Genomic DNA, 18,461 nt, shown 5'->3' on the forward strand with positions numbered 1-18,461 from the left:
ATCAACCCCACGAAAAGCACAGCGGTGCTCTTCAAAAGGGGTCGCCCTCTGAATACCACTTCGAGCATCCCTCTCCCTAATAGGCTCGCAAACAGCTAGCCGTTAGCCCCATCACTCTGGCCAGCCCATACCGTGGGCCTCGCAGGTCAAATACCTAGGCGTCACCCTCGACAGAGGGATGACATTCCGTTCCCATATTAAAACGGTACGCGACCGTGCCGCCTTCATATTAGGACGTCTCTACCCTATGCTTTGCAAGCGAAGCAAACTGTCCCTCCGTAATAAGGTAACTCTCTACAAAACTTACATACGCCTCGTCATGACGTATGCAAGCGTAGTGTTCGCTCACGCGGCCCGCACCAACTTGAAGCCCCATCAGGTTATTCAATCCCGATTCTGCAGGATAGCCGTCGGAGCACCATGGTTCCTGAGGAACGTGGATCTTCACGATGACCTGAAGCTCGACTCTGTCAGTAAGTATCTACAGTCGGCATCATTGCGCCATTTCGAGAAGGCGGCACGACATGAGAACCCTCCTGTCGTGGCCGCTGGGAACTACATACCTGATCCTGTAGACCGAATGGTAAACAGTCGACGTCGCCCAAAGCACGTCATTACGGATTCTCCCGATCCATTAACTGTGCTTTTAGGCACCACAAGCACCAGTCACCGTCCTCGTCAAACCCGTCGCTTGCGACAAAGGGCTCGACAAGCTAATTAACCCATAGACACAGCCCACTGAGTTTCTCGCCGGATCTTCTCAGTGAGTCGCGTTTCCGATCCGGTGGTAGATTCTGCAAAGCACTGCTCTTGCTGGGGTCAGTGTTAGCTACACTCCGGTTTGAGCCCCGTGGGCTCACCTACACACATTAGGGTGAAGCTGAAATAGCCTTTCAAGGCTATCAGCATAGGTTAAAAAAAAAGGCTCAGATCGGGGGCGTACCCAATTTAAAAAAAACAAGACCAATAACGGATGTTAAGCTTTCCCGAATTGCGTATTTCATCTAGTTGAAAACGTAATTATCCTTGCCATTTATAACGTGAAAATCTTCTAGATTCAGTTCGTATATTTCCTGGATGCACCTTTTCAAGTTTATATTAAAAATGGTATATAGGTAAATGAAAAAAGAAGTCTAAAAATGGAGACTAAGTAGGAAATAATGAAGTATGAAGGAGGAAACACAAGGAAGGAAAAAGGGCAAAAGGAAGAAAGAAAAAGGAAGATTCAACTAACATCAGCAGATCGTCTTGTGTTTCGGCGCCTTCAATCTAGACAAAATATCACCAGAAAATACAACACCCCTGCCTTGTAAGGGTTACAGCCCGGACAGAGAGGATTGCCCCGAAGCCCGAGCTGACCCTTGCAACAAGAAACAATAGCCCGACGGATTTTCTTCGCCCGATTTTTAAAGATATTGATATACTCATAGTTGCATGCAGCATATTTTTGCTAAAATAATATATGTTGTATTTATATCAAAATCACAAGTCATACAACGAACGTAGTCACATAGATACTTGTATATTCCAAGACTAGTAGAAATTTTTACTAGTAGAAATAACTTTAATACTCGTATATACGTTTGTCTATAGAAAACAAAACAAAGCAGAAAATGGTGCATACGTAACTGTTTTGATTTTGCCTATTATATGTATATTGAGATACTTAATTATCTCAACATATCAACCGTCAAATGCATTAAAATATCAAGCCATAAAAAACCAAAAGTAAAATATGTATGCATAATTTCAAAGAATATGATTGTTTTAGTTCAATGTGCAGTAGAACAATAATTCAATTATCTTTGCCGGTGTCGATAACTAAAGCTTCCACGTCTGTTTAGTAGTTTTATTGTGTCGGCATCTTTTAAAATATTTTTACAAAAGAGTTTATTGCTAAAGGGATTTTCTTAGTTAAATAGTTTTACATTTTGACTTTACAATCGTTCCGTTTTTCGCATAAATGGTGAGACGTTGTTATTGTTCTGACAATTAAGGGTAATGCAGGTAGCTGGAGTGTATTTTTGTGAATTTAAGGAAAATTTGAAATATTAAAATATCAATTCTAAATGCAATTTTAAACATGTACTCAATACAGTGCACCTATAAGAGGTATGAGCAAATTCAATTTAGTATACCAGTAAGTTGATAATATTTTTATATCCGAAACCGGATCAAAGCATTGGGAGGTATATTTCAGTGCAAAAACAAAGGTGTCTGGAATAACAAGTTTGTTGTTATTTTTTGTTATTCCAGTTTTTAAGTAACCTTTATTTTATGTTCAGGTATCTTTGTACACGAGAAATTTAAGTTTTTAATTGATCAATGTTTAACCAACTCTGTAGAGTTTTTACAAGTTGTAGCTAATTACTAGCTAGCAATTAAAACTTACGTGACTAAATCATAAATAAAATGGATTCAATAAACTGCATTAAACTGCTTTTAGATCCTCATTAGTGATATTTAGTCACGAATTCTTGAGAAATCTCAGGCAAATTTGTTGTACAGGATACGTTCGGAGTTTTTCAAAGTTGATTTCGGGGTTTACCTACATACCTAATTTTATATTCGGCTGTGAGAGAGAAGCTCCGCCGAGCTACGTTTATTGACCGATTCGTGGACAAAGACGTTGGTTTTACGACATCATAAAAGTAACTATTGTTCGAGGCAGTCCAGCACCGAAATGTTCGCTTATTGTTAATACTTAAATAAGATATCCATTTTTTATTGTTTAGGCCATTACGGTCCGCGCTTGTACATATTTTGACTCTTCTTGACGCCTTTTCAGACAAATTTGCTTTGAGATTTACCGACGTTTTCCTTTTTGCAAAATGATCACGTGCTAAATTTTCTCGGAAGTTAGCATTTTATAATGCATTTTTTTTCCTACCTATGCTGATAGCCTTGAGAGACTATATCAGCGTCAGCCTATCGCGCAGGTGAGCTATCGGGGTTCAAACCGGAGGTGTTTCTATTGTAGGCAGCGGCTTGGCTCTGCCCCTGGCATTGCTGAATTTCATGGGCGACGGTAACCACTCACCATCCATTGTCAGAGCTCGACTCAGACCGACCTGTCGTTATGCAGCTCGGTCGCCCCCATAACTCCGACCCAGTCACGACCATGGTAGATTGGAAGAAGTTGAGCACTGTATTATAAAAAGAACTCGATTATAAAAAGAACCAACTTAGCTGAAGTCGTTTCCCCTACGGCCCGGACTTAAATCTATCCCTCGAGGACACTATCGAAACCATAAGCACCCTGACAGAACACATATTTTCCGCTTTCATAAGATCTTTCAAAGAAGTTGACGTTGAGGACTGCTTCCACCGCATCAGACTCTCTCCTGAGCTTAGGAATCTTTTAAGAGTTAGAAACGCAGCAACCCGGGCCTACGATCGATATCCTATGGAATCAAACCGATTCGGATTCAGATGCGTCGTCTACAGCGGGAAGTCAAATTCCGCCTAAGCGGCGCCCGAAATGAGAAATGGGATAGTTATTTAGAACTTGTGCCCACTCACCAAGCATACCGGCGACTAGCTACGACTCACAAATTCGAAACTATCGTTACTATGCCTCCCCTCGTACGCCCTTCAGGTCAACCACCGGCTTACGATAACGAGGATAAGGCAGAGTTAGTTACTGGCCGATCCACTGCAAGAGCAGTGCACCACCAGTACTTAAACCGACGACCCCGAACACACTGAGTTAACCGACAGGGAGGTCGAGCGCAGAGCATCCCTGCCGCCCTCGGACGCGTTACCCCCAGTATCACACACGAATTAGAGGAAGCGATCCACAACCTTCAACCTAGGAAGGCACCCAGTTCCGACGGTATCCGCAATGGCGCTTTAAAAATTTTACCAGTCCAACTGATAGCAATATTGTCTATCATTTTAAATGCCGCTATGACCTACTATATTTTTCCTGCGGTGTGGAAAGAAGTAGACGTTATTGGTATATATAAGCTGGGCAGATCGAAACATGAAACCGAGAGTTACCGACCGATTAGTCTCCTCCCAGTGATAGGCAAAGTATACAAACGACTCCTTTGAAAACGTCTCTGGGACTTCATTACCGATAAGAAATTATTAATCGAAGAGCAGTTGGGGTTCCGCGTCAAATATTTGTGCATACAACAAATGCACCACCTCACGGAGCATATCTTGATACGGCTAAATAGGTGGAAACCAATCCCGACAGGAGCCCTCTTCTTCGATATCGCAAAGGCGCTCGACAAAAGTCTGGCATAACGGTTTGATTTACAAATTGTATACCATGAGAGTGCCAGATAGACTCGTGCTCATCATATGAGACTTCTTGTCGAACTGCTTGTTTCGGTATCGAGTAGAGGGAACTTGGTCTCGCCCCAGCCGTCTGACGGCCGAAGTCCCGCAAGGCTCCGCGCTCTCCCTTTTATTATTTAGTTTGTATATCAACGATATACCCTGGTCTCCGGAGACCCATCTAGTGTTCTTCGCCGATAACACGCTACCTACTATTCGTGTAGGAAGAAGCTGCTATTGCAACGGCGACTCCAGATCGCAGTAGCCACCATGGGACAGTGGTTCCGGAAGTGGCGCATTGACATCAACCGCACGAAAAGCACAGCGGTGCTCTTTAAAAGGGGTCGCCCTCTGAATATCACTTCGAGCAACCCACTCCCTGATAGGCGCGTTAACACGTCCGCCATTTGCCCCATCGCCCTTTTTGACCAGCCCATACCGTGGACCTCGAAGATCAAATACCTCACTCTCGACAGAAGGAATAACATGCCGACCCTACATAAAAACGGTACGCAGCCGTGCCGTTTTCATACAAGGACGCCTCTATCCCATGATTTGCAAGCGAAGTAAATTGTCCCTTCGTAATAAGGTGACACTCTACAAAACTTGCATACACCCGGTCATGACCTATGCAAGTGTAGTGTTCGGTCACGCGGGCCGGACTAACTTGAAACCCATTCAAGTATATACAGTCGGCATCATTGCGCCACTTTGAGAAAGCGGCACGACACGAAAACCCTCTGACGTGGCTGCCGGAAATTACATACCCGATCCTGTGGACCGAATGGTAAACATTCGACGTTGCCCTAAGCACGGCATTACGGATCCTTCCGATCCATTAGAGGTGCTTTTAGCTACTTCAAGCACCGGTCACCGTCCTCGCCGAACCCGTCGCTTGCGAAGAAGGGCTCGACGAGTAAATTAACCTACACAGACAGCCCACTGAGTTTCTCGCCGGATCTTCTCAGTGGGTCGCGATTCCAATCCGGTGGTAGATTCTGCGAAGCACTGCTCTTGCTAGGGTTAGTGTTAGCAACACACCCGGTTTGAGCCCCGTGAGCTCACCTACACATAGGAGAATCTGAAATAGCCTCTCAAGGCTGTCGGCATAGGCAGGAAAAAAAAAAGATATAGTCTCTCAAGGCTATCAGCATAAGTAGGAAAAAAAGGTGCTAAAATGTTGTGCCCGTTCTAAATGGGAAGTTTCAAGGTTCGCCTATTGTTTGAGGTGAATGGAGCGTTCGTCTTCCACCGTTTGGCCGAAACAAATGATTTAACCGTTATTTCTAGTCTAATGCCAAGTTGCATTACTTGATCTTTATTTTATACTAAAAAAATTGGCTATACTACTAAGCTACTTGGTGTATAATTCTCCTAATTAATCGTTACTTTCAACAACTGTGTCTATGAAGATTTTCAAAATCAATACTAAAAAGTACGCTATACTACTCTACCTTTTTTGAGACTCATTTTAAACACCCTATAGGTACAGTTAGCTCTACAAAACGATATTTAATTACTTCTCAAGTAACGATAGTCTTTCCTAGATTATGAACTATTTTATAGAACAGAACATACCCTTCTCAAATACTAAACGTAATATATGTATATAATATACAGAAAAAATCAGAATCGCACGATCCCCATCACCTAAATTTCTCAGAATGAAAAAATGTTATATTCTAAACACGACCTTTAATGAAATGAAATACACGTTATTTAATAAATAAAAATATAAAACTCACATAAATATAATAAATTTAACATAATTTATTTTATTAAAGTTTGAACATTAAACAATACAGTATTTCTCTAACTATATAAGCGTTGTCAACACGACTGTATTGCATTAGTATTTATACTATACATTTTATTATATACGAGGTCAATTTTGTGGCTATATGTACTTGTATATATAACGACATTCGAGGTTCGTATTGATCGACAGAGTTTCGATGTTTTTTACAACCGACCATAAATTAAAACCGCCATAAATATAAATCTTGGTGCGCGTCAAATCGCATCACATATTCATGCCATAATGTTATTAAAAACCTAAACAACCGATGCCACTTAACCGACCGGTTGGTTAAAAGTATAGTGATAAATGACAGTTTCATTTTTACGCTTAGAAAAATGTCTTCATTCATGATAAATCTTTTTATATAAAACTATAATTTAATACAAAGTCAAATGACAGCGGCGAATCGTGGGGCAATAACAACTAAATATAACAACACAATCTCGCCGGATCTTCTCAGTGGGTCGCAAATCTGCTCAGGCGGTAGATTCAGGCAAAAACACCACTCTTGCTAGGATGCACGATAGCAAATTATCTCATATAAAAAAGTTGAATCCAATCATTAGTATTGTACTAATGAAAATTACCACAATGCTATTTTTTGGTTCGTTTTTAGCAATTCTACCTCTTCGTTTAAAGTAATTTTGTAAGATATTGACTAAAACTATAGTAACGTTACACGATACCAATAAAAAATCCTCGATATTGCACAGCAGAACTAAATTAAAGTAATAACTTACTAATAAATATTTTTTTTTTATTCTGATTTTAAATGTAATGAATACTTGAAGCCCCTGAAAACTGCATTTCGATTTGACTGCGGAATCTGAACTGAATAGGTTTTTTATTGTTTTAGTATGGGACAGACTGGTTTCTAGAGCCCGGCGGCTTTGCTATTTTCACCAAGATAGGTGTACGAACTTAAGAACTGAATAGAGCAGAGACTGAAGTTGCTAACAACTAGCCGTGCACTTTCGAAGGAGATATAACAAGACAAGAGCAGGTGCTTTGCTTTTCGCTGAGAAATTCGCGAAGTAGCATTCTGATTCAGACTTGAATACATACAGATGGGCTTAAAACCTAAATAGTCGCTGACAATGGGTTTGAACTTATCTAATATGGCCAACATGCATTCTAGTGTTGTTTACAGCCATAACAAGTCCTAAATTCCAACGACGGGTGGTACATTTTTAAGTAAATACGTACCTAAAATTTGTTCTCGAAATCCAAAATAGCGGTAAATTCGTCTGTTAAAAAGCAAACCCGTAAAAAGTGCACATATTATTATATACTGGTGGTCGAGCATATCGTGAACCCGCACAGCTAAATATTATCAACAAGCCTGTTTCTGCAACAAAGCAAACGCTGGGATCACTGTACTGTAAACGGTAGGCAGCGGCTTGGCTCTGCCCCTGGCATTGCTGAAGTCCATGGGCGACGGTAACTACTCACCATCAGGTGGGCCGTATGCTCGTCAGCCTACAAAGGCAATAAAAAAAAAAAAAAAAAATTGAGACGCCGACATCATGTCTCAAATGGAGTAGCTGCAATCACGTTTTGATGTTCATGAGCTCCCTTATTTTTAGTAAGGAAGGATTACTTGTGGCCCTAAGGCCTTTTCAGCTTCCAGTTTCTTCGTACCAGAATACCTGGGCCAAGACCAGTTGCTTCGCGAATAAATCTCCTACCGTAACGGAATCGCGTCCCGCTAAGAAGATCCGACGAGAAACTCAGCAGTCTGATGCGTGTGGGAGAAACTCAGTGTATGTGTTAGGTTGCACTTCGAACTCTTTACCGAGTTCGACGAGTATGGTTACCGGGGTCCCTACGCCTGCTTCTTGTGTTAGAGCTCAAGGCGTCTAGTGCTGAGATTAATGGCTCTGATAGATTCATAAGGACACGTCTAAAGCTCATGGGCTCCGTAAGCTCGTTCAAACATACCTATAGCAATAGAAAGGTACATGTATGTTTGTAAAATCACATAACTTAACTCGCATGTAAATAAATTTTGATACAATTTTATATTGCTAAAATGACACGCGTCCGGGCACTGGAATAGCCTCTAAAAAGGCTACCGACGAAAGGGTAGGGGAAAAATGACTATTATTATATTCAATGATTTCAACTTTATATTAAAACCTTGCATTCTATTTGTAAAATAATTAAAAAAAAACAATGAACAGACCAGACTCGTCATACAAATATGGTAAATTATCAACTCCCGAACGGTTCCGAGATCTCGAGTTTCCTGTGATAACACTGATAATTGCTTTTAAATAATACTTTTCAGATTACTTAAAGATAAATAAAATATCATAGATAAATTACTTTAATAACTTCTTCGAGTAGTTTCTTGTTTAATTTACCTATTGTAATTCTTTCGCTTCATTACAATATAAATGAAGGAAGAGCCGTTTGTTAATCTCACATTGAAGGCTATAATTTTATTTAATGTTGAAGTTAATGTTGATGTTGAAGTCGTCGTGGCCTAACGGATAAGACATTCGATGCATTCGTGTTGAGCGATGCACCGATGTTCGAATCTCAGGCGGGTACCAATTTTTCTAATGAAATACGTACTCAACAAATGTTCACAATTAACTTCCACGGTGAAGGAATAACATCGTGTAATAAAAATGAAACTCGGAAAATTATAATTTGCGTAATTACTGGTGGTAGGACCTCTTGTGAGTCCGCGCGGGTGGGTACCACCGCCCTGCCTATTTCTGCCGTGAAGCAGTAATGCGTTTCGGTTTGAAGGGTGGGGCAGCCGTTGTAACTATACTGAGACCTTAGAACTTATATCTCAAGGTGGGTGGCGCATTTACGTTGTGGATGTCTACGGGCTCCAGTAACCACTTAACACCAGGTGGGCTGTGAGCTCGTCCGCCCATCTAAGCAATAAAAAAAAAAGGTTATAATTTGCTATGGTAGAAGTATATTTTCATGGATGATTTTTAAGGTCCTGTATCAAACTACGCCTGGATAAAATTTCTTAAAACTAAATAGCATTGGATTTTATTATTACTTCAACTTGAACAATTTATATTTGTGCTATTTTTACTAGCTAAAGTCTAATATTGCATTGCAACCTCATAAATCCCTTTAAATGTAATTTAAACTTTTAATACCATTACGTTTCGCTCTTATCTTTGGTGTTTTAAATTTTGTGTTTATTACCATTAATAGTAGGGATTTAAAAAAAAAAAACAGAAATGTATCATTAACGCAGGTAAAGATTTTAAATAAAAATTATATTATTTCACTTGGAATAACTAATTACAGACTTAACGATCTTTGAATAATTTTAAATGTTAAATAGTTGCATTAATTTACACTGAATTTTACGACTTATCTCAATAAACTAGAATTAAATACGAAAACCCACGCCTTTAAAAATTAATATGAATTTAATTAACTTAATTAATACAAATCTATTTTTGCCGCACTCTTGACGAATTTAATCTACTTATTCAAAACTAGTCGGTCCTTTACAGCTATTGTAACTATCGTTGTATGTAATGCGCCCATGAAACGACTTATCCCTACATAATATAAAACAAAGTCGCTTTCTCTGTCCCTATATCTGTCCCTATGTATGTTTAAATCTTTAAAACTACGCAACGGATTTTGGTGCGGTTTTTTTAATAGATAGAGTGATTGAAGAGGAAGGTTTATATGTATAATAACGTCCATTAAATAATGGAGAAATTAATAATAAATTACAGTTTCCGAAGCGAAGCGAGGGCGGGTCGCTAGTAAGTTTATAAGTTATACCTACATAGCTTTTTAAGTATATAAGTCCATAATAGGCAGTACCCTATCCTACTATGAAGGACGAGTACTACCTCAGAATATTTTGTACAAGCTTACGACCCACCCGTTGTTGCCAGTAACAACACTGTTGCTGTTGTTAACAACAATCAGTTGTTACGAGTACCCATAACCATCAAATCAACATGACTACTTCACGACAGAAATAGACCGAAAAGTGGTACGTACCAATGGCCAATGGTCTATGGCGGTATCGTATTCTTAAGCCGATGGAGGTTTGAGCGAAATCAGAGATATAATTGAGCAATTTAATTATAGAAACAAACATATAACAGAATCTTTTTGATAATGTAATATGTTATTTTAGTTTTTTTTAGAGCAAGACCTAAGTTTCATTTATGAAATAGAAACACAAAGAAAGAACGTTTTCATGAAATAATTAATGAATTAATGACCGTTCATCATCCTTCAAACACAAGTAGGAAACAGTCATCGGCGTACCGATGTTTTATCGTCACACGTCATATCATAGTACTTGTGTACCAACTTTACAAAGATATGGCCAAGCAAAGACGGGGAAACGGGATTAAAAATTAATTTAGCCTCTTTCATGTTCGCCGATAATCCAGACATTATCAAGATATCAAATCATGAGAATTAAACTCACCTAGTTAAATATAATGCACACGATAACGAGTGATCGTGAGCTCTTGGTATACAGTTTATCATTTTATGTTTAGATATCATACAGCTTTAAATTGACATCCTCTTATGATAATAACTCTTAAATCTGAATCGACTTTGACCTTATTACGAAGCTGAAATCAACATAATTTTGAAAAACGGCACATACCTATTTTATGTATTTTCAAGAAAGGAAATCACAAGGTCTGGCTTTGACAGCTCCGTGGGAGAGCAATTTTGCGTAGGCATCGCCTTTGATTATAAAATCGAAGAATAAACGAGTTCATATCATTGAAGCAAAACTTCTTTAGGCACGCTTAACTTGAGGAGTAAGCTGGAGAATGCGTGACGAGAGCGTTACGAAAAGCGTGACCGGGTGAGGAAACAGAAGTTGAAAGGGAAATATAAGTTAGTGAAAATAGAAAGAGAGAGAATTACATTTCATATATTACTATAGGGGCAGGAGAAAGAGGTGTGAGCAAACATTTCCGTTCTCTCTTCTTCTCAAATTTATTAAAATTAATTTCTAATTTAAAAATATTACCTTTTTTTTTTATAGCCCTTGTAGGCAGACGAGCATACGGCCCACCTGGTGGTGAGTGGTTACCGTCGCCCATGGACTTCAGCAATGCCAGGGGCAGAGCCAAGCCGCTGCCTACCGCTTAATACTCTCCACAAGCCTCTTTTAAAGAAGGACATGTCACTTACCTTACCTTATCAATAACCCATAATAAATAAATAAATTTAATAAAATTAATATATGTATGTACGTGTATATACTACATATACATATCTATACACACACCGTGGGTTTTTTTAAAGGGATCGCATTCGTATCTTTCAGAATGTTTACTTTCAATTCAACGAATAGTTCTGTTAATGCAATTTTGTTCTCAAAATATACGTAATGTTTTGAATTCTGCCAAGCGCGGTATAAAATAAATTATAGTTTTTCCTACTAATATTATTTATTATAAAAGTATATTTGAAATTTACAATTTCAAAAATTAAATGGGACTGAGTCAAGAATAAATTCAGTTATTTTTAGTTTGTTGTTCGATTTAATGCTTGAAATTGGAACGGAGAAGGTTTATTTGAAGATTAAGATATAGATAGTTCTCATCAAACTTATGGAAAGAACTCAACGCGTAACCTAACCCACAGACACAACCTATTGATTTTCTGCTTTCGGACCCGGATCTTCTGAGTAGATCGCGATTCCGATCCGATGGTAGATTCAGCGAAGCAATCCTCTTGCTAGTGTTAGTAAGTCCTCCTAGCTTGAGCCCCGTGCACTTACCTACGCGTTCATACTTAGGTAGAATAGCCCCCCAGGCTACGATTAGGTAAGGAGAAATACCTATAGATAATACATACGACGGAGAAACGTCGTGCTTAGCTCAAATCAGTCACACATCTGTAACTTTTAATGAAAAACTGGATCATGTAAGATCATCTATGTTTAGAAAAAATTCAAGGGCGCATTGACATGTTCCAGCTGTTTCCGGTGCGTGACCAATTGTTTACACATATTAAAAACACGTATGATTGCATTATGGAACTTGTATTGGCGACAGGACTATACTCCAGTTAACCGTGACATGTTAACGACCTGTGAGACTGCTGTCAAAGGGCAAACAAACCCAGATAAAATAAACACGTATAGTTTTGTTTGCTATGTGCCGGGCCTCTGTGTGGTGATCAGAGCACGACGTGGTGGTCGTGATCTCAGCGTTGACGCTTTATTTACGACCTTTATGGTGGAGAATAAATCAGAAAATGACTTTCTGTAATATACCTACTGAAAATAAAATATAGCTATGTATAGCTACTAGATGGACCGACGACCTAGTAAAAAGGGCTGGGTCTCGTTGGATGCAGGTGGCAATGGACCAGTCGCACTGGAAATCTATTGGAGAGGCCTATGTTCAGCAGTGGACGGCGATAGGCTGAAATGATGATGATGTATAGCTTGTTCTTTTGCTGCATCACGCTAATGTCGCGATGCACCAAATCATGTAGCATTTTTCATGGCGATTTCTCGACATCTTACAAACGTTGAACTGTAGCGTGAAACAAGAATTAGGCTTTTTGTTTTAAATGTAATTCAAATATATATACAAAAAAGAGCCCCTATGAAGTAAGATAAGTTACTATGAAGATATTAATGAATTATCAAACGTACAAGCAAAAACCTGCACGAAAAAATCCTGGCAGAGAGATGATCCAACATGCTCTGAAATATAGATGCGTAATTACACAAGTGTCTATTCTGCCATACACAAAAATACTGTACGAGTTTCTTTCGCGTAAACGTTATTAGTTCGACACGTAGTCATGTTTGTTTGTGATTTTCACAGCTTGTTGCAACTCGCTAGTTTAACCATTTTTTGAATGAAAACAGTATACTTTGACGTTCTAATATACTCTTTGGTGTTAGAATTATGAATGACTATGGTGTTTATTTAGTTCATTAATAGTATTGACGATGCAGGGTGGTGTCACAGTTCGGAATCGACATTTAGATGAAGACTGACAAAGTTCTGTTACGACGAATAATTTGGATCCACCTGTTATCTGTTAGGTACTTTATTTATTGTAGGTATTGTTTTATGCATTTTCGAAAGGCTGAGGTTTTCGAAATGAAATGAATAATTAATAAGTATATGTGGGCAAGCAATAAATGTTCTTTACATATTTGTAATTTTAAGAAATGTAAATTTATTGTAAATGAGCTGACCCGGCAGACTTCGTAGTGCCTCAATCGATAAACAAAAGACCTAAACTTTATTTAATTCCGAGAATTTTCATATCCTTCTCGGGACCTCGACAAATAATTCAAGACCAAAATTAGCCAAATCGGTCCAGCCGTTCTCGAGTTTTAGCGAGACTAACGAACAGCAATTCATTTTTATATATAAAGAAGATAATATATAGATTATAAATGTATAAAATGTAAATTTCAGTAACACGAAAATATTTTTTTTAATTTACTTACGTTTAGATTGGAATTAACAAGCAACTAGAATCCAATAACGGCGAAGAACTACAAATAAGCGGGTGTTGTTCACATAATATAATTACCAACTAACCTTGCTATTTTTCACGCAAAAACCAATTAATACCGCTATTTAGAATTTGTAGCCTTGTAGTGTAGGAAGCCGATCCGATCGTAGGCGGTAAGATGCGAGACGTCGGTGTCTTTTATGTTACTCTCAAAATGCCCTCAATAAGCAACAGTTTACACAATATTTAGCGCATTCACATACATTCCCGCGCCTGCTGCTGGGCAACTTTTATAGGGCTACCACCGACGTAATAAAATATTAATAAATCACACAAGTGATGCAAATTAATTAAAATGAAGCATCTATATATATATATAAATGAATTGCTGTTCGTTAGTCTCGCTAAAACTCGAGAACGGCTGGACCGCTTTGGCTAATTTTGGTCTTGAATTATTTGTGGAAGTCCAGGGAAGGTTTAAAAGGTAGAAAAATATGAAATTACTGGGAATGAAATAAAAATAACAATTTTGTTTTTCCTTTGATGTATGTCCCCTGTCGGACCGACTCCTTTTGTTTGTTTTAAGTTTATTTTATACAAAAGTTTAGGTCTTTTATTTATCGATTGAGGCACTACGCAGTCTGCCGGGTCAGCTAGTTATGAATATAAACTTAAAAAGTTAATATCAACATCTTGCTAACAATAATTGTCTGATGATTATCTATCGCATCTTCTCTCTTCTATGCGTTATCGTCTATTCGTTTGTCCCAAGCTAAAATATATTGAAGGTATAGTTATTGAAGTATTCGTACAGTAGGTAACGATGCTTTACGATGTAACCGCTTCTCCGCTTTTTAAGATATTTCATCTTGTTTATTCGAATAATCTTTTCATTTTTTACTTTTTTTCTCTCTTAAATGTGTGGACGAGCTCACAGCCCACCTGGTGTTAAGTGGTTACTGGGGCCCATGGACATCCACAACGTAAATGCGCCACCCACCTTGAGATATAAGTTCTAAGGTCTCAGTATAGTTACAACGGCTGCCCCGCCCTTGAAACTGAAATGCTTTACTGTTTCACGGCAGAAATAGGCAGGGTGGTGGTACCTACCCGCGCGAACTACAAGAGATCCTACCACCAGTAATTACGCAAATTATTCCTTCACCGTGGAAGTCAATCGTGAACATTTGTTGAGTACGTATTTCATTAGAAAAATTGGTACCCGCCTGCGGGAATCGAACACCGTTGCATCGCTCAACACGAATGGACCGGACGTCTTTATTCTTTAGGCTACGATGACTTCTCGACAGTCACTGTTCTTATTGCCCTTGTAAACCGACAAGCATACGGCTCACCTGGGGGTGAGTAGTTATCGTCGCTCGTCGCGACATCTGCAAAGGCATATTTTAAAGAATTATTGCATGTTTGCAGCAGTAATAAAATAAAGTTTTTATTTTTTATAGACATGGTAGATAGAGTTGCCTCTGTAATTTGAAACCGCCGCTATTTGGAGACTTGGGGTCAAAGACTCAATTGTTGAATAGTACCTTTTTCATAGTAAAAACAGTGGCTTCTGCTTGTACAGGCTTACTAGACGGGACAATAGTTCTTCATCGTGGACATCGTTCCAGATTGTTCCTAAGGAACGTGGATCTCCATGATGACCTGGAGCTTGACTAAGTCAGTAAGTATCTGCAGTCAGCATCATTGTGCCACTTTGAGAAGGCGGCACGACATGAGAACCCTCTTATCGTGGCCGCCGGAAATTACATACCCGATCCTGTAGACCGAATGGTAAACAGTCGACGTCGCCCTAAGCACGTCATTACGGATCCACCCGATCCATTAACGGTTCTTTTAGGTACCTCCAGCACCGGTCACCGTCCTCGCCGAACCCGTTGCTTGCGACGAAGGGCTCGACGAGTAAATTAACCCATAGCCACAGCCCACTGAGTTTCTCGCCGGATCTTCTCAGTGGTCGCGTTTCCGATCCGATAATAGATTCTGCGAAGCACTGCTCTTGCTAGGGCCAGTGTTACCAACACTCACGGTTTGAGCCCCGTGAGCTCACCTACACGTCAAGAAGAAGCTGAAATAGCCACTCAAGGCTATCAGCATAGGTAGGAAAGAAATCGTTCCTGAACACTTGAAATAGGTAGATACTTACGTATTTTCTTAGAGAAATTGGTATGTACCTACATGTTTCACATAAGTCCCATAGTCGCTTCACTCGATACAAGCACACCGTGTGTTCAAACCCTTAAGCCACAGACGAAGCCTGCTAATTTTGAACTGGTCCACCTGATATTGAGCCAACACCTGACATCGTATACACAAACACCGTTATGTAAATGCCACAATTTTAAGACACCAGATCAAAATATCAGTTCCACTGAATTTATATTTATCTCACCATTCAGGCTAGTCGGCGCGGCTTTATGGCAGAAAAGCGGAAGACACAGTTACGGATCAACAAGATGGACTATTATTAGAATACCAAATGAACAGCCAATAATATTATAGATAATTTGGTCTTTTAATATGAAACACAATTGTAACTTAGATCACACAGCCAATATCAAATTACCTTGGCTCTAACTAATAACTCATTACGTGATTTACGCCTTCTCCAAACATTGGAATATTAGTGGCTATTCAAATTAATCCAATTGCTAATTTAGTCTTGTAAACAGTAATACTGACTACAATATCAGGAGACTAGGTGTCTTTGTTAAAATCTTTCGTTTTCTCATACTCGTTCTTGTCTCGCATGTCTTTATTCCAACCACAGTAGAATTTCCTATTTTAGGATCAAAATCAATACCTCAACTAATCATAATTAAATAATATATCTATAGAGTGGTTTTATTTGTGCTTTGCTCTATTTTATCGGTTTTTCGTTTAAATTCAGATCAATCAATCCCTAGAACTGGACTTCATGCCTAAAATACAAAACGATATCCTATTTTTATTGCATAGACGAGTGGACGAGCCCACGGCTCATCTGGTGTTAAGTTTTAACTGAACTCATAGATATTTCTATGTAAATGGTGCCACCCACTTTGAGACGATCTAAATCTCAATTGTATCATTGGGTTTCTCAGTCATTCGAACTGTAAAATGTATTACTGTCTCTGGAAATGTACTACTGTACTGGACAGAAAAAGGTAGGGTTGGTAGGTACCATCTTTTTACAGGTTTACAATACACCTTACCAGTATACCAAACTACTTGATTAATGATACCTTTCTACTTAAAGAAAAACTTTTGAAGCCGCTTTCAATCTACATTATAATAATATATAATAGCATATAGTATAGCTCATAGCACAACAATATCGCACATGCGTCATGATAATCGCCTTATCGTTGCCGCCGCTGACTACTCCCCAAATCCTGATCATGCAGGAGCCAGTCACCGTCGACGCCCTAGACACGTCCTTACGGATCCATCAGATCCAATAACCTTTGCATTAGACGCCTTCAGCTCTAATACTAGGAGCAGGCTTAGGGACCCCGGTAACCGTACTCGTCGAACTCGACAAAGAGGTCGACGTGCAACCTAACACATGCATCAGCCCGCTGAGTTTCTCGCCGGATCTTCTCAGCGGATCGCGATTCCGATCCGGTAGTAGATTCATTCGCGAAGCAATTGCTATTTTGCCTTTGCTCGCCCACCTATCCTGGTGACACTGGAAAAACCTTCGGGCCACCAGTAATCCTCCAATCTAAAAAAAAAAAAACACCCACCATACATCGTTATGGACACGTTCACACTATACTGTACTATATATTGTTGGCTAAAATATATAGGCTGCTTACTATATGCTACTATAGTATAGCGTAGTCTGAAAGCAGCTTTATAGTTGGTATTTTATAAAGGTAGTCGACCTGACTAACAGATAAAATAATACATACTATGCTGATAATATCACAAAATTACTTTCCAGCAACCCTAGATGTCTGTTTACGAGATTATTTAGCTCTTATTGAGGTTCTAATTCATAAATAAGTATTTCTTACACCGAATATATTTCCGGTCAAACTTCTGTACGGATTTAAAACATAAACAATATTCGGGACGCCATTTTATTGTTTTACTTTACAGAACAAAAAATTACTTTGTGTTCATATTCAATGGACCTTAAAATTCAAAGTAACGGCGTGCATTTCTCCCGCTAACACTGTGTAATGTTGTTCGTATTTGTTATAATAATAAATAGCTGAAAAATATAATAGTTAGTAAATAACATATAAAAAATATATATTTAAATTTAGAAATATATTATACCTGGTTAATAAACAAAATAAAAATACTAAACAAAATTTAGTAATAAAATAGATATTGAATTTGAAATCTAAGAGTAATTCTTAATGTATTTATAAATGATCACTTCTAAATTTAAAAGTGACTTTCTGTGATCTTTTTCAATATCAATCATACATAGCTTCACACGGTTCCAGTTTTATTGGCATTTGCCTCAAGAATTTGATGTATCTACATTTATAACGAAAATTGCAGTTCACCCAAATGTCATATCAGCATATTATAACAGGGCTTAACTTTTAAGTAAAGTACCAATTTCATAAATTTAACTTCAAACCTATTAAAATTTATTTTTATATTCAAGGCTGACCAACACACTAGAAAGTCGTTACAAGCGCTCAGGGGCATTAGTATTGCCCGAAGCACAGGTGACCAGATCCCAACGCTGTAATTTCTAATTAAAAAATTGTTGTTATATTTGAGTCGACTATTATCAAAGGCGGCAATCTGACTTTTGGACAATGATTGGTAAATCAGAAAAACGAATTATTGACTTTGTATTCCATTGGCAGTCACAAAACTCTTCGAAACGACATCTTAGATAAATAACAGGTTAACTATTAACCTTTATTTAATGCAGGTT

The 18,461-nt window shown here is 38.6% G+C and overlaps 1 long non-coding RNA gene across 1 annotated transcript in view; it reads left to right on the forward strand.

Moving 5' to 3' along the window:
* LOC134199985 (uncharacterized) overlaps nucleotides 1-16,411 on the forward strand; it is a 49,234-nt gene extending 32,823 nt beyond the window's left edge. Inside the window, exons 2-3 of the long non-coding RNA XR_009974706.1 lie at nucleotides 15,138-15,236; nucleotides 15,973-16,411. This is a non-coding gene — a long non-coding RNA (uncharacterized LOC134199985). The remainder of the gene's footprint in view (nucleotides 1-15,137; nucleotides 15,237-15,972) is intronic.
* The last annotated feature ends 2,050 nt before the right edge of the window (nucleotides 16,412-18,461 follow it).

This window comes from Bombyx mori, chromosome 13, assembly GCF_030269925.1.
Source record: "Bombyx mori chromosome 13, ASM3026992v2".
In the NCBI taxonomy this organism is placed as follows: Eukaryota; Metazoa; Arthropoda; class Insecta; order Lepidoptera; family Bombycidae; genus Bombyx; species Bombyx mori.